Raw genomic sequence first — 21,082 nt, forward strand, 5'->3', positions numbered from 1 at the left:
AGCTAGGACCTTAAGATTCTGCATGAAAGGAGGACTAGCAGCCGAGTTGCAGGGGAGAATGTGAAAAGTGTTCATATGTAGTAAAAACCTGAGAAATCCGTCCGTTTTCGTCATTTGTTATCGAATCGACTTAAAGCCAGATCGTCACATTGGGCGCTCTTCTCTCTGAAACGGTTGTACTTATCGTCTTCAAAGCTATGTCGCGTGCTGCGGCATGCGGAGACACTAAAAGCACCATAGTAGAACACAGATGAAGCTTCTAAGTTGATGTAATAGCCAGTAAGAAGTAGTACAATTCAAGTTTTAGGTATCGATTATTGACTTCTTATATGGATTTGGTGCCTTGGACATGAGCTAGGACCTTAAGATTCTGCATGAAAGGAGGACTAGCAGCCGAGTTGCACGGGACAATATGAAAAGTGTTTATATGTAGTAAAAACCTGAGAAATCCGTCCGTTTTCGTCATTTGTTATCGAATCGACTTAAAGCCCGATCGTCACATTGGCCGCTCTTCTCTCTGAAACGGTTGTACTTATCGTCTGCAAAGCTATGTGGCGTGCTATGGTATGCGGAGACACTAAAAGCACCATAGTAGAACACAGATGAAGCTTCTAAGTTGATGTAATAGCCAGTAAGAAGTAGTACAATTAAAGTTTTAGGTATCGATTATTGACTTTTTAGCTGGCTTTGGTGCCTTGGACATGAGCTATTACCTTAAGATTCTGCATGAAAGGAGGATTAGCAGCCGAGTTGCACGGGAGAATGTGAAAAGTGTTCATATGTAGTAAAAACCTGAGAAATCCGTCCGTTTTCGTCATTTGTTATCGAATCGACTTAAAGCCCGATCGTCACATTGGCCGCTCTTCTCTCTGAAACGGTTGTACTTATCGTCTGCAAAGCTATGTCGCGTGCTGCGGTATGCGGAGACACTAAAAGCACCATAGTAGAACACAGATGAAGCTTCTAAGTCGATGTAATAGACAGTAAGAAGTAGTACAATTCAAGTTTTACGTACTGTTTATTGACTTTTTAGCTGGCTTTGGTGCCTTGGACATGAGCTAGGACCTTAAGATTCTGCATGAAAGGAGGACTAGCAGCCGAGATGCATGGGAGAATGTGAAAAGTGTTCATACGTAGTAAAAACCTGAGAAATCCGTCCGTTTTCGTCATTTGTTATCGAATCGACTTAAAGCCAGATCGTCACATTGGCCGCTCTTCTCTCTGAAACGGTTGTACTTATCGTCTTCAAAGCTATGTCGCGTGCTGCGGTATGCGGAGACACTAAAAGCACCATAGTAGAACACAGATGAAGCTTCTAAGTTGATGTAATAGCCAGTAAGAAGTAGTACAATTCAAGTTTTAGGTATCGATTATTGACTTCTTAGCTGGCTTTGGTGCCTTGGACATGAGCTAGTACCTTAAGATTCTGCATGATAGGAGGACTAGCAGCCGAGTTGCACGGGAGAATGTGAAAAGTGTTTATATGTAGTAAAAACCTGAAAAATCCGTCCTTTTTCGTCATTTGTTATCGAATCGACTTAAAGCCAGATCGTCACATTGGCCGCTCTTCTCTCTTAAACGGTTGTACTTATCGTCTGCAAAGCTATGTCGCGTGCTGCGGTATGCGGAGACACTAAAAGCACCATAGTAGAACACAGATGAAGCTTCTATGATGATGTAATAGCCAGTAAGAAGTAGTACAATTCAAGTTTTAGGTATCGATTATTGATTTTTTAGCTGGCTTTGGTGCCTTGGACATGAGCTAGGACCTTAAGATTCTGCATGAAAGGAGGACTAGCAGCCGAGTTGCAGGGGAGAATGTGAAAAGTGTTCATATGTAGTAAAAACCTGAGAAATCCGTCCGTTTTCGTCATTTGTTATCGAATCGACTTAAAGCCAGATCGTCACATTGGCCGCTCTTCTCTCTGAAACGGTTGTACTTATCGTCTTCAAAGCTATGTCGCGTGCTGAGGCATGCGGAGACACTAAAAGCACCATAGTAGAACACAGATGAAGCTTCTAAGTTGATGTAATAGCCAGTAAGAAGTAGTACAATTCAAGTTTTAGGTATCGATTATTGACTTCTTATATGGATTTGGTGCCTTGGGCATGAGCTAGGACCTTAAGATTCTGCATGAAAGGAGGACTAGCAGCCGAGTTGCACGGGACAATATGAAAAGTGTTCATATGTAGTTAAAACCTGAGAAATCCGTCCGTTTTCGTCATTTGTTATCGAATCGACTTAAAGCCCGATCGTCACATTGGCCGCTCTTCTCTCTGAAACGGTTGTACTTATCGTCTGCAAAGCTATGTGGCGTGCTGCGGTATGCGGAGACACTAAAAGCACCATAGTAGAACACAGATTAAGCTTCTAAGTTGATATAATAGCCAGTAAGAAGTAGTACAATTAAAGTTTTAGGTATCGATTATTGACTTTTTAGCTGGCTTTGGTGCCTTGGACATGAGCTAGGACCTTAAGATTCTGCATGAAAGGAGGACTAGCAGCCGAGTTGCACGGGAGAATGTGAAAAGTGTTCATATGTAGTAAAAACCTGAGAAATCCGTCCGTTTTCGTCATTTGTTATCGAATCGACTTAAAGCCAGATCGTCACGTTGGCCCCTCTTTTCTCTGAAACGGTTGTACTTATCGTCTGCAAAGCTATGTCGCGTACTGCGGTGTGCGGAGACACTAAAAGCACCATGGTAGAACACAGAAGAAGCTTCTAAGTTGATGTAATAGCCAGTAAGAAGTAGTACAATACAAGTTTTAGGTATCGATTATTGACTTTTTAGCTGGCTTTGTTGCCTTGGACATGAGCTAGGGCCTTAAGATTCTGCATTAAAGGAGGACTAGCAGCCGAGTTGCACGGGAGATTGTGAAAAGTGTTCATATGTAGTAAAAACCTGAGAAATCCGTCCGTTTTCGTCATTTGTTATCGAATCGACTTAAAGCCAGATCGTCACATTGGCCACTCTTTTCTCTGAAACGGTTGTACTTATCGTCTGCAAAGCTATGTCGCGTACTGCGGTGTGCGGAGACACTAAAAGCACCATGGTAGAACACAGATGAAGCTTCTAAGCTGATGTAATAGCCAGTAGGAAGTAGTACAATTCAAGTTTTAGGTATCGATTATTGACTTTTTAGCTGGCTTTGGTGCCTTGGACATGAGCTAGGACCTTAAGATTCTGCATTAAAGGAGGACTAGCAGCCGCGTTGCACGGGAGAATGTGAAATGTGTTCATATGTAGTAGAAACCTGAGAAATCCGTCCGTTTTCGTCATTTGTTATCGAATCGACTTAAAGCCCGATCGTCACATTGGCCGCTCTTCTCTCTGAAACGGTCGTACTTATCGTCTGCAAAGCTATGTCGCGTGCTGCGGTATGCGGAGACACTAAAAGCACCATAGTAGAACACAGATGAAGCTTTTATGATGATGTAATAGTTAGTAAGAAGTAGTACAATTCAAGTTTTAGGTATCGATTATTGACTTTTTAGCTGGCTTTGGTGCCTTGGACATGAGCTAGGACCTTAAGATTCTGCATGAAAGGAGGACTAGCAGCCGCGTTGGATAGGAGAATGTGAAAAGTGTTCATATGTAGTAAAAACCTGAGAAATCCGTCCGTTTTCGTCATTTGTTATCGAATCGACTTAAAGCCAGATCGTCACACTGGCTGCTCTTCTCTCTGAAACGGTTGTACTTATCGTCTTCAAAGCTATGTCGCGTGCTGCGGTATGCGGAGACACTAAAAGCACCATAGTAGAACACAGATGAAGCTTCTAAGTTGATGTAATAGCCAGTAAGAAGTAGTACAATTCAAGTTTTAGGTATCGATTATTGACTTCTTAGCTAGCTTTGGTGCCTTGGACATGAGCTAGGACCTTAAGATTCTGCATGAAAGGAGGACTAGCACCTGAGTTGCACGGGAGAATGTGAAAAGTGTTCATATGTAGTAAAAACCTGAGAAATCCGTCCGTTTTCGTCATTTGTTATCGAATCGACTTAAAGCCATGTCGTCACTTGGCCGCTCTTCTCTCTGAAACGGTTGTAAATATCGTCTGCACAGCTATGTCGCGTGCTGCGGTATGCGGAGACACTAAAAGCACCATAGTAGAACACAGATGAAGCTTCTTAAGTTGATGTAATAGCCAGTAAGAAGTAGTACAATTCAAGTAATAGGTATTGATTATTGACTTTTTAGCTGGCTTTGGTGCCTTGGACTTGAGCTAGGACCTTAAGAATCTGCATGAAAGGAGGACTAGCAGCCGAGTTGCATGGGAGAATGTGAAATGTGTTCATATGTAGTAAAAACCTGAGAACTCCGTCCGTTTTCGTCATTTGTTATCGAATCGACTTAAAACCAGATCGCCACATTGGCCGCTCTTCTCTCTGAAACGGTTGTACTTATCCTCTGCAAAGCTATGTCGCGTGCTGCGGTATGCGGAGACACTAAAAGCACCATAGTAGAACACAGATGAAGCTTCTATGATGATGTAATAGCCAGTAAGAAGTAGTACAATTCAAGTTTTAGGTATCGATTATTGACTTTTTAGCTGGCTTTGGTGCCTTGGACATGAGCTAGGACCTTAAGATTCTGCATGAAAGGAGGACTAGCAGCCGCGTAGGATGGGAGAATGTGAAAAGTGTTCATATGTAGTAAAAACCTGAGAAATCCGTCCGTTTTCGTCATTTGTTATCGAATCGACTTAAAGCCAGATCGTCACATTGGCCGCTCTTCTCTCTGAAACGGTTGTACTTATCGTCTTCAAAGCTATGTCGCGTGCTGCGGTATGCGGAGACACTAAAAGCACCATAGTAGAACACAGATGAAGCTTCTAAGTTGATGTAATAGCCAGTAAGAAGTAGTACAATTCAAGTTTTAGGTATCGATTATTGACTTTTTAGCTGGCTTTGGTGCCTTGGACATGAGCTAGGACCTTAAGATTCTGCATGAAAGGAGGACTAGCATCCGAGTTGCACGGGAGTATGTGAAAAGTGTTCATATGTAGTAAAAACCTGAGAAATCTGTCCGTTTTCGTCATTTGTTATCGAATCTACTTAAAGCCAGATCGTCACATTGGCCGCTCTTCTCTCTGAAACTGTTGTACTTATCGTCTGCAAAGCTATGTCGCGTGCTGCGGTATGCGGAGACACTAAAAGCACCATAGTAGAACACAGATGAAGCTTCTAAGTTGATGTAATAGCCAGTAAGAAGTAGTACAATTCAAGTTTTAGGTATCGATTATTGACTTCTTATTTGGCTTTGGTGCCTTGGACATGAGCTATTACCTTAAGATTCTGCATGAAAGAAGGACTAGCACTTGAGTTGCACGGGAGAATGTGAAAAGTGTTCATATGTAGTAAAAACCTGAGAAATCCGTCCGTTTTCGTCATTTGTTATCGAATCGACTTAAAGCCAGATCGTCACTCTGCCGCTCTTCTCTCTGAAACGGTTGTAAATATCGTCTGCAAAGCTATGTCGCGTGCTGCGGTATGCGGAGACACTAAAAGAACCATAGTCGAACACAGATGAAGCTTCTAAGTTGATGTAATAGCCAGTAAGAAGTAGTACAATTCAAGTTTTAGGTACTGATTATTTACTTTTTAGCTGGCTTTGGTGCCTTGTACATGAGCTATTACCTTAAGATTCTGCATGAAAGGAGGACTAGCAGCCGCGTTGCACGGTAGAATGTTAAATGTGTTCATATGTAGTAAAAACTTGAGAAATCCGTCTGTTTCCGTCATTTGTTATCGAATCGACTTAAAGCCCGATCGTCACATTGGCCGCTCTTCTCTCTGAAACGGTTGTACTTATCCTCTGCAAAGCTATGTCGCGTGCTGCGGTATGCAGAGACACTAAAAGCACCATAGTAGAACACAGATGAAGCTTCTATGATGATGTAATAGCCAGTAAGAAGTAGTACAATTCAAGTTTTAGGTATCGATTATTGACTTTTTAGCTGGCTTTGGTGCCTTAGACATGAGCTAGGACCTTAAGATTCTGCATGAAAGGAGGACTAGCAGCCGCGTTGGATGGGAGGATGTGAAAAGTGTTCATATGTAGTAAAAACCTGAGAAATCCGTCCGTTTTCGTCATTTGTTATGGAATCGACTTAAAGCCAGATCGTCACATTGGCCGCTCTTCTCTATGAAACGGTTGTACTTATCGTCTTCAAAGCTATGTCGCGTGCTGCGGTATGCGGAGACACTAAAAGCACCATAGTAGAACACAGATGAAGCTTCTAAGTTGATGTAATAGCCAGTAAGAAGTAGTACAATTCAAGTTTTAGGTATCGATTATTGACTTTTTAGCTGGCTTTGGTGCCTTGGACATGAGCTAGGACCTTAAGATTCTGCATGAAAGGAGGACTAGCAGCCGAGTTGCACGGGAGAATGTAAAAAGTATTCAAATGTAGTAAAAACCTGAGAAATCCGTCCGTTTTCGTCATTTGTTATCGAATCGACTTAAAGCCAGACCGTCACATTGGCCGCTCTTCTCTCTGAAACGATTGTACTTATCGTCTTCAAAGCTATGTCGCGTGCTGCGGTATGCGGAGACACTAAAAGCACCATAGTAGAACACATATGAAGCTTATATGATGATGTAATAGCCAGTAAGAAGTAGGACAGTTCAAGTTTTAGGTATCGATTATTGACTTCTTATTTGGCTTTGGTGCCTTGGACATGAGCTATTACCTTAAGATTCTGCATGAAAGAAGGACTAGCACTTGAGTTGCACGGGAGAATGTGAAAAGTGTTCATATGTAGTAAAAACCTGAGAAATCCGTCCGTTTTCGTCATTTGTTATCGAATCGACTTAAAGCCAGATCGTCACTCTGCCGCTCTTCTCTCTGAAACGGTTGTAAATATCGTCTGCAAAGCTATGTCGCGTGCTGCGGTATGCGGAGACACTAAAAGCACCATAGTAGAACACATATGAAGCTTATATGATGATGTAATAGCCAGTAAGAAGTAGTACAATTCAAGTTTTAGGTACTGATTATTTACTTTTTAGCTGGCTTTGGTGCCTTGGACATGAGCTAGGACCTTAAGATTCTGCATGAAAGGAGGACTAGCAGCCGCGTTGGATGGGAGAATGTGAAAAGTGTTCATATGTAGTAAAAACCTGAGAAATCCGTCCGTTTTCGTCATTTGTTATCGAATCGACTTAAAGCCAGATCGTCACATTGGCCGCTCTTCTCTCTGAAACGGTTGTACTTATCGCCTGCAAAGCTAAGTCGCGTATTGCGGTATGCGGAGACACTAAAAGCACCATAGTAGAACACAGATTAAGCTTCTAAGTCGATGTAATAGACAGTAAGAAGTAGTACAATTCAAGTTTTAGGTAGCGATTATTGACTTCTTATATGGATTTGGTGCCTTGGACATGAGCTAGGACCTTAAGATTCTGCATGAAAGGAGGACTAGCAGCCGAGTTGCACGGGACAATATGAAAAGTGTTCATATGTAGTAAAAACCTGAGAAATCCGTCCGTTTTCGTCATTTGTTATCGAATCGCCTTAAAGCTAGATCGTCACTTGGCCGCTCTTCTCTCTGAAACGGCTGTACTTATCGTCTGCAAAGCTATGTGGCGTGCTGCGGTATGCGGAGACACTAAAAGCACCATAGTAGAACACAGATTAAGCTTCTAAGTTGATGTAATAGCCAGTAAGAAGTAGTACAATTCAAGTTTTAGGTACTGACTATTGACTTTTTAGCTGGCTTTGGTGCCTTGGACATGAGCTAGGACCTTAAGATTCTGCATGAAAGGAGGACTAGCAGCCGCGTTGGATGGGAGAATGTGAAAAGTGTTCATATGTAGTAAAAATCTGAGAAATCCGTCCGTTTTCGTCATTTGTTATCGAATCGACTTAAAGCCCGATCGTCACATTGGCCGCTCTTCTCTCTGAAACGTTTGTACTTATCGTCTGCAAAGCTACGTCGCGTGCTGCGGTATGCGAAGACAATAAAATCACCATAGTAGAACACAGATGAAGCTTCTAAGTCGATGTAATAGCCAGTAAGAAGTAGTACAATTCAAGTTTTAGGTATCGATTATTGACTTCTTAGATGGATTTGGTGCCTTGGACATGAGCTAGGACCTTAAGATTCTGCATGAAAGGAGGACTAGCAGCCGAGTTGCACGGGACAATATGAAAAGTGTTCATATGTAGTAAAAACCTGAGAAATCCGTCCGTCATTTGTTATCGAATCGCCTTAAAGCTAGATCGTCACTTGGCCGCTCTTCTCTCTGAAACGGCTGTACTTATCGTCTGCAAAGCTATGTGGCGTGCTGCGGTATGCGGAGACACTAAAAGCACCATAGTAGAACACAGATGAAGCTTCTAAGTTGATGTAATAGCCAGTAAGAAGTAGTACAATTCTAGTTTAAGGTATCGATTATTGACTTTTTAGCTGGCTTTGGTGCCTTGGACATGACCTAGGACCTTAAGATTCTGCATGAAAGGAGGACTAGCAGCCGAGTTGCACGGGACAATATGAAAAGTGTTCATATGTAGTAAAAACCTGAGAAATCCGTCCGTTTTCGTCATTTGTTATCGAATCGCCTTAAAGCTAGATCGTCACTTGGCCGCTCTTCTCTCTGAAACGGCTGTACTTATCGTCTGCAAAGCTATGTGGCGTGCTGCGGTATGCGGAGACACTAAAAGCACCATAGTAGAACACAGATTAAGCTTCTAAGTTGATGTAATAGCCAGTAAGAAGTAGTACAATTCAAGTTTTAGGTACTGACTATTGACTTTTTAGCTGGCTTTGGTGCCTTGGACATGAGCTAGGACCTTAAGATTCTGCATGAAAGGAGGACTAGCAGCCGCGTTGGATGGGAGAATGTGAAAAGTGTTCATATGTAGTAAAAATCTGAGAAATCCGTCCGTTTTCGTCATTTGTTATCGAATCGACTTAAAGCCCGATCGTCACATTGGCCGCTCTTCTCTCTGAAACGTTTGTACTTATCGTCTGCAAAGCTACGTCGCGTGCTGCGGTATGCGAAGACAATAAAATCACCATAGTAGAACACAGATGAAGCTTCTAAGTCGATGTAATAGCCAGTAAGAAGTAGTACAATTCAAGTTTTAGGTATCGATTATTGACTTCTTAGATGGATTTGGTGCCTTGGACATGAGCTAGGACCTTAAGATTCTGCATGAAAGGAGGACTAGCAGCCGAGTTGCACGGGACAATATGAAAAGTGTTCATATGTAGTAAAAACCTGAGAAATCCGTCCGTTTTCGTCATTTGTTATCGAATCGCCTTAAAGCTAGATCGTCACTTGGCCGCTCTTCTCTCTGAAACGGCTGTACTTATCGTCTGCAAAGCTATGTGGCGTGCTGCGGTATGCGGAGACACTAAAAGCACCATAGTAGAACACAGATGAAGCTTCTAAGTTGATGTAATAGCCAGTAAGAAGTAGTACAATTCAAGTTTTAGGTATCGATTATTGACTTTTTAGCTGGCTTTGGTGCCTTGGACATGACCTAGGACCTTAAGATTCTGAATGAAAGGAGGACTAGCAGCCGAGTTGCACGGGAGAATGTGAAAAGTATTCATATGTAGTAAAAACCTGAGAAATCCGTCCGTTTTCGTCATTTGTTATCGAATCGCCTTAAAGCCAGATCGTCACTTGGCCGCTCTTCTCTCTGAAACGGCTGTACTTATCGTCTGCAAAGCTATGTGGCGTGCTGCGGTATGCGGAGACACTAAAAGCACCATAGTAGAACACAGATTAAGCTTCTAAGTTGATGTAATAGCCAGTAAGAAGTAGTACAATTCAAGTTTTAGGTACTGATTATTGACTTTTTAGCTGGCTTTGGTGCCTTGGACATGAGCTAGGACCTTAAGATTCTGCATGAAAGGAGGACTAGCAGCCGAGTTGCATGGGAGAATGTGAAAAGTGTTCATATGTAGTAAACACCTGAGAAATCCGTCCGTTTTCGTCATTTGTTATCGAATCGACTTAAAGCCAGATCGTCACATTGGCCGCTCTTCGCTCTGAAACGGTTGTACTTATCGTCTGCAAAGCTATGTCGCGTGCTGCGGTATGCGGAGACACTAAAAGCACCATAGAAGAACACAGATGAAGCTTCTATGATGATGTAATAGCCAGTAAGTAGTAGTACAATTAAAGTTTTAGGTATCGATTATTGACTTTTTAGCTGGCTTTGGTGCCTTGGACATGAGCTAGGACCTTAAGATTCTGCATGAAAGGAGGACTAGCAGCCGCGTTGGATGGGAGAATGTGAAAAGTGTTCATATGTAGTAAAAACCTGAGAAATCCGTCCGTTTTCGTCATTTGTTATCGAATCGACTTAAAGCCAGATCGTCACATTGGCCGCTCTTCTCTCTGAAACGGTTGTACTTATCGCCTGCAAAGCTATGTCGCGTGATGCGGTATGCGGAGACACTAAAAGCACCATAGTAGAACACAGATGAAGCTTCTAAGTTGATGTAATAGCCAGTAAGAAGTAGTACAATTCAAGTTTTAGGTATCGATTATTGACTTTTTAGCTGGCTTTGGTGCCTTGGACATGAGCTAGGACCTTAAGATTCTGCATGAAAGGAGGACTAGCAGCCGAGTTGCACGGAAGAATGTGAAAAGTGTTCATATGTAGTAAAAACCTGAGAAATCCGTCCGTTTTCGTCATTTGTTATCGAATCGACTTAAAGCCAGATCGTCACATTGGCCGCTCTTCTCTCTGAAACGGTTGTACTTATCGTCTGCAAAGCAATGTCGTATGCTGCGGTAGGCGGAGACACTGAAACCACCACAGTAGAACACAGATGAAGCTTCTAATTTGATGTAATAGCCAGTAAGAAATAGTACAATTCAAGTTTTAGGTATCGATTATTGACTTTTTAGCTGGCTTTGATGCCTTGGACATGAGCTAGGACCTTAAGAATCTGCATGAAAGGAGGACTAGCAGCCGAGTTGCAGAGAAGAATGTGAAAAGTGTTCATATGTAGTAAAAACCGGAGAAATCCGTCCGTTTTCGTCATTTGTTATCGAATCGTCTTAAAGCCAGATCGTCTCATTGGCCGCTCTTCTCTCTGAAACGGTTGTACTTATCGTCTGCAAAGCTATGTCGCGTGCTGCGGTATGCGGAGACTCTAAAAGCACCATAGTAGAACACAGATGAAGCTTCTAAGTTGATGTAAAAGCCAGTAAGAAGTAGTACAATTCAAGTTTTAGGTACTGATTATTTACTTTTTAGCTGGCTTTGGTGCCTTGAACATGAGCTAGGACATTAAGATTCTGCATGAAAGGAGGACTAGCAGCCGCGTTGCACGGGAGAATGTGAAATGTGTTAATATGTAGTAAAAACCTGAGAAATCCGTCCGTTTTCGTCATTTGTTATCGAATCGACTTAAAGCCAGATCGTCACATTGGCCGCTCTTCTCTCTGAAACGGTTGTACTTATCGTCTGCAAAGCTATGTCGCGTGCTGCGGTATGCGGAGACTCTAAAAGCACCATAGTAGAACACAGATGAAGCTTCTAAGTTGATGTAATAGCCAGTAAGAAGTAGTACAATTCAAGTTTTAGGTATCGATTATTGACTTTTTAGCTGGCTTTGGTGCCTTGGACATGAGCTAGGACCTTAAGATTCTGCTTTAAAGGAGGACTAGCAGCTGAGTTGCACGGGAGAATGTGAAAAGTATTCATATGTAGTAAAAACCTGAGAAATCCGTCCGTTTTCGTCATTTGTTATCGAATCGACTTAAAGCCAGATCGTCACATTGGCCGCTCTTCTCTCCGTAACGGTTGTACTTATCGTCTTCAAAGTTATGTCGCGTGCTGCGGTATGCGGAGACACTAAAAGCACCATAGTAGAACACAGATGAAGCTTCTAAGTTGATGTAAGAGCCAGTAAGAAGTAGTACAATTTAAGTTTTAGGTATCGAGTATTGACTTTTTAGCTGGCTTTGGTGCCTTGGACATGAGCTAGGACCTTAAGATTCTGCATGAAAGGAGGACTAGTAGCCGCGTTGCACGGGAGAATGTGAAATGTGTTCATATGTAGTAGAAACCTGAGAAATCCGTACGTTTTCGTCATTTGTTATCGAATCGACTTAAAGCCCGATCGACACATTGGCCGCTCTTCTCTCTGAAACGGTTGTACTTATCGTCTGCAAAGCTATGTCGCGTGCTGCGGTATGTGGAGACAATAAAATCACCATAGTAGAACACAGATGAAGTTTTAAGTCGATGTAATAGCCAGTAAGAAGTAGTACAATTCAAGTTTTAGGTATCGATTATTGACTTTTTAGCTGGCTTTGGTGCCTTGGACATGAGCTATGACCTTAAGATTCTGCATGAAAGGAGGACTAGCAGCCGAGTTGCACGGGTGAATGTGAAAAGTGTTCATATGTAGTAAAAACCTGGGAAATCCGTCCGTTTTCGTCATTTGTTATCGAATCGACTTAAAGCCAGATCGTCACATTGGCCGCTCTTCTCTCTGAAACGGTTGTACGTATCGTCTTCAAAGCTATGTCGCGTGCTGCGGTATGCGGAGACACTAAAAGCACCATAGTAGAACACAGATGAAGCTTCTAAGTTGATGTAATAGCCAGTAAGAAGTAGTACAATTCAAGTTTTAGGTATCGATTATTGATTTTTTAGCTGGCTTTGGTGCCTTGGACATGAGCTAGGACATTAAGATTCTGCATGAAAGGAGGACTAGCAGCCGAGATGCACGGGAGAATGTGAAAAGTGTTCATATGTAGTAAAAACCTGAGAAATCCGTCCGTTTTCGTCATTTGTTATCGAATCTACTTACAGCCAGATCGTCACATTGGCTGCTCTTCTCTCTGAAACGGTTGTACTTATCGTCTGCAAAGCTATGTCGCGTGCTGCGGTGTGCGGAGACACTAAAAGCACCATAGTAGAACACAGATGAAGCTTCTAAGTTGATGTAATAGCCAGTAAGAAGTAGTACAATTCAAGTTTTAGGTATCGATTATTGACTTTTTAGCTGGCTTTGGTGCCTTGGGCATGAGCTACGACCTTAAGATTCTGCATGAAAGGAGGACTAGCAGCCGAGTTGCACGGGAGAATGTGAAAAGTGTTCATATGTAGTAAAAACCTGAGAAATCCGTCCGTTTTCGTCATTTGTTATCGAATCGACTTAAAGCCAGATCGTTACATTGGCCGCTCTTCTCTCTGAAACGGTTGTACGTATCGTCTTCAAAGCTGTGTCGCGTGCTGCGGTATGCGGAGACACTAAAAGCACCATAGTAGAACACAGATGAAGCTTCTAAGTTGATGTAATAGCCAGTAATATATAGTACAATTCAAGTTTTAGGTATCGATTATTGACTTTTTTGCTGGCTTTGGTGCCTTGGACATGAGCTAGGACCTTAAGATTCTGCATGAAAGGAGGACTAGCAGCCGAGTTGCACGGGAGAATGTGAAAAGTGTTCATATGTAGTAAAAACCTGGGAAATCCGTCCGTTCTCGTCATTTGTTATCGAATCGACTTAAAGCCAGATCGTCACATTGGCCCCTCTTTTCTCTGAAACGGTTGTACTTATCGTCTGCAAAGCTATGTCGCGTGCTGCGGTGTGCGGAGACACTAAAAGCACCATAGTAGAACACAGATGAAGCTTCTATGATGATGTAATAGCCAGTAAGTAGTAGTACAATTCAAGTTTTAGGTATCGATTATTGACTTTTTAGCTGTCTTTGGTGCCTTGGACATGAGCTAGGACCTTAAGATTCTGCATGAAAGGAGGACTAGCAGCCGCGTTGGATGGGAGAATGTGAAAAGTGTTCATATGTAGTAAAAACCTGAGAAATCCGTCCGTTTTCGTCATTTGTTATAGAATCGACTTAAAGCCAGATCGTCACATTGGCCGCTCTTCTCTCTGAAACGGTTGTACTTATGGCCTGCAAAGTTATGTCGCGTGATGCGGTATGCGGAGACACTAAAAGCACCATAGTATAACACAGATGAAGCTTCTAAATTGATGTAATAGCCAGTAAGAAGTAGTACAATTCTAGTTTAAGGTATCGATTATTGACTTTTTAGCTGGCTTTGGTGCCTTGGACATGACCTAGGACCTTAAGATTCTGCATGAAAGGAGGACTAGCAGCCGAGTTGCACGGGAGAATGTGAAAAGTGTTCATATGTAGTAAAAACCTGAGAAATCCGTCCGTTTTCGTCATTTGTTATCGAATCGCCTTAAAGCCAGATCGTCACTTGGCCGCTCTTCTCTCTGAAACGGCTGTACTTATCGTCTGCAAAGCTATGTGGCGTGCTGCGGTATGCGGAGACACTAAAAGCACCATAGTAGAACACAGATTAAGCTTCTAAGTTGATGTAATAGCCAGTAAGAAGTAGTACAATTCAAGTTTTAGGTACTGATTATTGACTTTTTAGCTGGCTTTGGTGCCTTGGACATGGGCTAGGACCTTCAGATTCTGCATAAAAGGAGGACTAGCAACCGAGTTGCACGGGAGAATGTGAAAAGTGTTCATATGTAGTAAAAACCTGAGACATCCGTCCGTTTTCGTCATTTGTTATCGAAGCGACTTAAAGCCAGATCGTAACATTGGCCGCTCTTCTCTCTAAAACGGTTGTACTTATCGTCTGCAAAGCTGTGTCGCGTGCTGCGGTATGCGGAGAAACTAAAAGCACCGTAGTAGAACATTGATGAAGGTTCTAAGTTGATTTAATAGCCAGTAAGAAGTAGTCCAATTCAAGTTTTACGTATCGATTATTGACTTTTTAGCTGGCTTTGGTGCCTTGGACATGAGCTAGGACCTTAAGATTCAGCATGAAAGGAGGACTAGCAGCCGCGTTGGATGGGAGAATGTGAAAAGTGTTCATATGTAGTAAAAACCTGGGAAATCCGTCCGTTCTCGTCATTTGTTATCGAATCGACTTAAAGCCAGATCGTCACATTGGCCCCTCTTTTCTCTGAAACGGTTGTACTTATCGTCTGCAAAGCTATGTCGCGTGCTGCGGTGTGCGGAGACACTAAAAGCACCATAGTAGAACACAGATGAAGCTTCTATGATGATGTAATAGCCAGTAAGTAGTAGTACAATTCAAGTTTTAGGTATCGATTATTGACTTTTTAGCTGTCTTTGGTGCCTTGGACATGAGCTAGGACCTTAAGATTCTGCATGAAAGGAGGACTAGCAGCCGCGTTGTATGGGAGAATGTGAAAAGTGTTCATATGTAGTAAAAACCTGAGAAATCCGTCCGTTTTCGTCATTTGTTATAGAATCGACTTAAAGCCAGATCGTCACATTGGCCGCTCTTCTCTCTGAAACGGTTGTACTTATGGCCTGCAAAGTTATGTCGCGTGATGCGGTATGCGGAGACACTAAAAGCACCATAGTAGAACACAGATGAAGCTTCTAAATTGATGTAATAGCCAGTAAGAAGTAGTACAATTCTAGTTTAAGGTATCGATTATTGACTTCTTAGCTGGCTTTGGTGCCTTGGACATGACCTAGGACCTTAAGATTGTGCATGAAAGGAGGACTAGCAGCCGAGTTGCACGGGAGAATGTGAAAAGTGTTCATATGTAGTAAAAACCTGAGAAATCCGTCCGTTTTCGTCATTTGTTATCGAATCGCCTTAAAGCCAGATCGTCACTTGGCCGCTCTTCTCTCTGAAACGGCTGTACTTATCGTCTGCAAAGCTATGTGGCGTGCTGCGGTATGCGGAGACACTAAAAGCACCATAGTAGAACACAGATTAAGCTTCTAAGTTGATGTAATAGCCAGTAAGAAGTAGTACAATTCAAGTTTTAGGTACTGATTATTGACTTTTTAGCTGGCTTTGGTGCCTTGGACATGGGCTAGGACCTTCAGATTCTGCATGAAAGGAGGACTAGCAACCGAGTTGCACGGGAGAATGTGAAAAGTGTTCATATGTTGTAAAAACCTGAGACATCCGTCCGTTTTCGTCATTTGTTATCGAAGCGACTTAAAGCCAGATCGTAACATTGGCCGCTCTTCTCTCTAAAACGGTTGTACTTATCGTCTGCAAAGCTGTGTCGCGTGCTGCGGTATGCGGAGAAACTAAAAGCACCGTAGTAGAACATTGATGAAGGTTCTAAGTTGATTTAATAGCCAGTAAGAAGTAGTCCAATTCAAGTTTTAGGTATCGATTATTGACTTTTTAGCTGGCTTTGGTGCCTTGGACATGAGCTAGGACCTTAAGATTCAGCATGAAAGGAGGACTAGCAGCCGCGTTGGATGGGAGAATGTGAAAAGTGTTCATATGTAGTAAAAACCTGAGAAATCCGTCCGTTTTCGGCATTTGTTATCGAATCGACTTAAAGCCAGATCGTCACATTGGCCGCTCTTCTCTCTGAAACGGTTGTACTTATCGCCTGCAAAGCTATGTCGCGTGATGCGGTATGCGGAGACACTAAAAGCACCATAGTAGAACACAGATGAAGCTTCTAAGTTGATGTAATAGCCAGTAAGAAGTAGTACAATTCAAGTTTTAGGTATCGATTATTGACTTTTTAGCTGGCTTTGGTGCCTTGGACATGAGCTAGGACCTTAAGATTCTGCATGAAAGGAGGACTAGCAGCCGAGTTGCACGGGAGAATGTGAAAAGTGTTCATATGTAGTAAAAACCTGAGAAATCCGTCCATTTTCGTCATTTGTTATCGAATCGACTTAAAGCCAGATCGTCACATTGGCCGCTCTTCTCTCTGAAACGGTTGTACTTATCGTCTGCAAAGCAATGTCGCGTGCTGCGGTATGCGGAGACTCTAAAAGCACCATAGTAGAACACAGATGAAGCTTCTAAGTTGATGTAATAGCCAGTAAGAAGTAGTACAATTCAAGTTTTAGGTATCGATTATTGACTTTTTAGCTGGCTTTGGTACCTTGGACATGAGCTAGGACCTTAAGATTCTGCTTTAAAGGAGGACTAGCAGCTGAGTTGCACGGGAGAATGTGAAAAGTATTCATATGTAGTAAAAACCTGAGAAATCCGTCCGTTTTCGTCATTTGTTATCGAATCGACTTAAAGCCAGATCGTCACATTGGCCGCTCTTCTCTCCGTAACGGTTGTACTTATCGTCTTCAAAGCTATGTCGCGTGCTGCGGTATGCGGAGACACTAAAAGCACCATAGTAGAACACAGATGAAGCTTCTAAGTTGATGTAAGAGCCAGTAAGAAGTAGTACAATTCAAGTTTTAGGTATCGATTATTGACTTTTTAGCTGGCTTTGGTGCCTTGGACATGAGCTAGGACCTTAAGATTCTGCATGAAAGGAGGACTAGTAGCCGCGTTGCACGGGAGAATGTGAAATGTGTTCATATGTAGTAGAAACCTGAGAAATCCGTACGTTTTCGTCATTTGTTATCGAATCGACTTAAAGCCCGATCGTCACATTGGCCGCTCTTCTCTCTGAAACGGTTGTACTTATCGTCTGCAAAGCTATGTCGCGTGCTGCGGTATGTGGAGACAATAAAATCACCATAGTGGAACACAGATGAAGTTTTAAGTCGATGTAATAGCCAGTAAGAAGTAGTACAATTCAAGTTTTAGGTATCGATTATTGACTTTTTAGCTGGCTTTGGTGCCTTGGACATGAGCTAGGACCTTAAGATTCTGCATGAAAGGAGGACTAGCAGCCGAGTTGCACGGGAGAATGTGAAAAGTGTTCATATGTAGTAAAAACCTGAGAAATCCGTCCGTTTTCGTCATTTGTGATCGAATCGACTTAAAGCCAGATCGTCACATTGGCCGCTCTTCTCTCTGGAACGGTTGTACTTATCGTCTGCAAAGGTATGTCGCGTGCTGCGGTATGCGGAGACACTAAAAGCACCATAGTAGAACACGGATGAAGCTTCTAAGTTGATGTAATAGGATGTAAGAAGTAGTACAATACAAGTTTTAGGTATCGATTATTGACTTTTTAGCTGGCTTTCGTGCCTTTGACATTAGCTAGGACCTTAAGATACTACATGAAAGGAGGACTAGCAGCCGACTTGCACGGGAGAATGTGAAAAGTGTTCATATGTAATAAAAACCTGAGAAATCCGTCCGTTTTCGTCATTTGTTATCGAATCGACTTAAAGCCAGATCGTCACATTGGCCGCTCTTCTCTCTGAAACGGTTGTACGTATCGTCTTCAAAGCTATGTCGCGTGCTGCGGTATGCGGAGACACTAAAAGCACCATAGTAGAACACAGATGAAGCTTCTAAGTTGATGTAATAGCCAGTAAGATGTAGTACAATTCAAGTTTTAGGTATCGATTATTGATTTTTTAGCTGGCTTTGGTGCCTTGGACATGAGCTAGGACATTAAGATTCTGCATGAAAGGAGGACTAGCAGCCGAGATGCACGGGAGAATGTGAAAAGTGTTCATATGTAGTAAAAACCTGAGAAATCCGTCCGTTTTCGTCATTTGTTATCGAATCTACTTACAGCCAGATCGTCACATTGGCTGCTCTTCTCTCTGAAACGGTTGTACTTATCGTCTGCAAAGCTATGTCGCATGCTGCGGTGTGCGGAGACACTAAAAGCACCATAGTAGAACACAGATGAAGCTTCTAAGTTGATGTAATAGCCAGTAAGAAGTAGTACAATTCAAGTTTTAGGTATCGATTATTGACTTTTTAGCTGGCTTTGGTGCCTTGGACATGAGCTACGACCTTAAGATTCTGCATGAAAGGAGGACTAGCAGCCGAGTTGCACGGGAGAATGTGAAAAGTGTTCATATGTAGTAAAAACCTGAGAAATCCGTCCGTTTTCGTCATTTGTTATCGAATCGACTTAAAGCCAGATCGTTACATTGGCCGCTCTTCTCTCTGAAACGGTTGTACGTATCGTCTTCAAAGCTGTGTCGCGTGCTGCGGTATGCGGAGACACTAAAAGCACCATAGTAGAACACAGATGAAGCTTCTAAGTTGATGTAATAGCCAGTAATATATAGTACAATTCAAGTTTTAGGTATCGATTATTGACTTTTTTGCTGAGTTTGGTGCCTTGGACATGAGCTAGGACCTTAAGATTCAGCATGAAAGGAGGACTAGCAGCCGAGTTGCACGGGAGAATGAGAAAAGTGTTCATATGTAGTAAAAACCTGAGAAATCCGTCCGTTTTCGTCATTTGTTATCGAATCGACTTAAAGCCAGATCGTCACATTGGCCGCTCTTCTCTCTGAAACGGTTGTACTTATCGTCTGCAAAGCTATGTCGCGTGCTGCGGTATGCGGAGACTCTAAAAGCACCATAGTAGAACACAGATGAAGCTTCTAAGTTGATGTAATAGCCAGTAAGAAGTAGTACAATTCAAGTTTTAGGTATCGATTATTGACTTTTTAGCTGGCTTTGGTGCCTTGGACATGAGCTAGGACCTTAAGATTCTGCTTTAAAGGAGGACTAGCAGCTGAGTTGCACGGGAGAATGTGAAAAGTATTCATATGTAGTAAAAACCTGAGAAATCCGTCCGTTTTCGTCATTTGTTATCGAATCGACTTAAAGCCAGATCGTCACATTGGCCGTTCTTCTCTCTGAAACGGTTGTACTTATCGTCTGCAAAGCTATGTCGCGTGCTGCGGTATGCGGAGACACTAAAAGCACCATAGTAGAACACAGAAGAAGCTTCTAAGTTGAAGTAATAGCCAGTAAGAAGTAGTACAATTCAAGTTTTAGTTATCGATTATTCACTTTTGGCCGGCTTTGGTGGCTTGGACATGACCTAGGACCTTATGATTCTGCATGAAAGGAGAACTAGCAGCCGAGTTGCACGGGAGAATGTGAAATGTGTTCATATGTAGTTAAAACCTGAGAAATCCATCCGTTTTCGTCATTTGTTATCGAATCGACTTAAAGCCAGATCGTCTCATTGGCCGCTCTTCTCTCTGAAACGGTTGTACTTATCGTCTGCAAAGCTATGTCGCGTGCTGCGGTATGCGGAGACTGTAAAACCAACATAGTAGAACACTGATGAAGCTTCGAAGTTGATGTAATAGCCAGTAAGAAGTAGTACAATTCAAGTTTTAGGTATCGATTATTGACTTCTTAGCTGGCTTTGGTGGCTTGGACATGGACTACAACCTTAAGATTCTGCATGAAAGGATGACTAGCAGCCGAGTTGCACGCGAGAATGTGAAAAGTGTTCATATGTAGTAAAAACCTGCGAAATCCGTCCGTTTTCGTCATTTGTTATCGAATCGACTTAAAGCCAGATCGTCACATTGGCCGTTCTTCTCTCTGAAACGGTTGTACTTATCGTCTGCAAAGCTATGTCGCGTGCTGCGGTATGCGGAGACACTAAAGGCACCGTAGTAGAATACAGATGAAGCTTCTAAGATGATGTAATAGCCAGTAAGAAGTAGTACAATTCAAGTTTTAGGTATCCATTATTGACTTTTTAACTGGCTTTGGTGCCTTGGACATGAGCTAGGACCTTAAGATTCTACATGAAAGGAGGACTAGCAGCCGAGTTGCACGGGAAAATGTGAAAAGTGTTCATATGTAGTAAAAACCTGAGAACTCCGTCCGTTTTCGTCATTTGTTATCGAATCGACTTAAAGCCAGACCGCCACATTGACCGCTCTTCTCTCTGAAACGGTTGTACTTATCGTCCTCAAAGCTATGTCGCGTGCTGCGTTATGCGGAGACACTAAAAGCACCATAGCAGAACACAGATGAAGCTTCTAAGTTGATGTAATAGCCAGTAGGAAGTAGTGCAATTCAAGTTTTAGGTATCGATTATTGACTTCTTAGCTGGCTTTGGTGCCTTGGACATGAGCTAGGACCTTAAGATTCTGCATGAAAGGAGGACTAGCAGCCGCGTTGCACGGGAGAATGTGAAAAGTGTTCATATGTAGCAAAAACCTGAGAAATCCGTCCGTTTTCGTCATTTGTTATCGAATCGACTTAAAGCCAGATCGTCACATTTGCCTCTCTCCTCTCTGAAACGGTTGTACTTATCGTCTGCAAAGCTATGTCGCTTGCTGCGGTATGCGGAGACACTAAATGCACCATAGTAGAACACAGATGAAGCTTCTAATTTGATGTAATAGCCAGTAAGAAGTAGTACAATTCAAATTTTAGGTTCTGATTATTTACTTTATAGCTG

The sequence above is a fragment of the Schistocerca gregaria genome, unplaced genomic scaffold, assembly GCF_023897955.1.
Source record: "Schistocerca gregaria isolate iqSchGreg1 unplaced genomic scaffold, iqSchGreg1.2 ptg000244l, whole genome shotgun sequence".
NCBI classification, from domain to species: domain Eukaryota; kingdom Metazoa; phylum Arthropoda; class Insecta; order Orthoptera; family Acrididae; genus Schistocerca; species Schistocerca gregaria.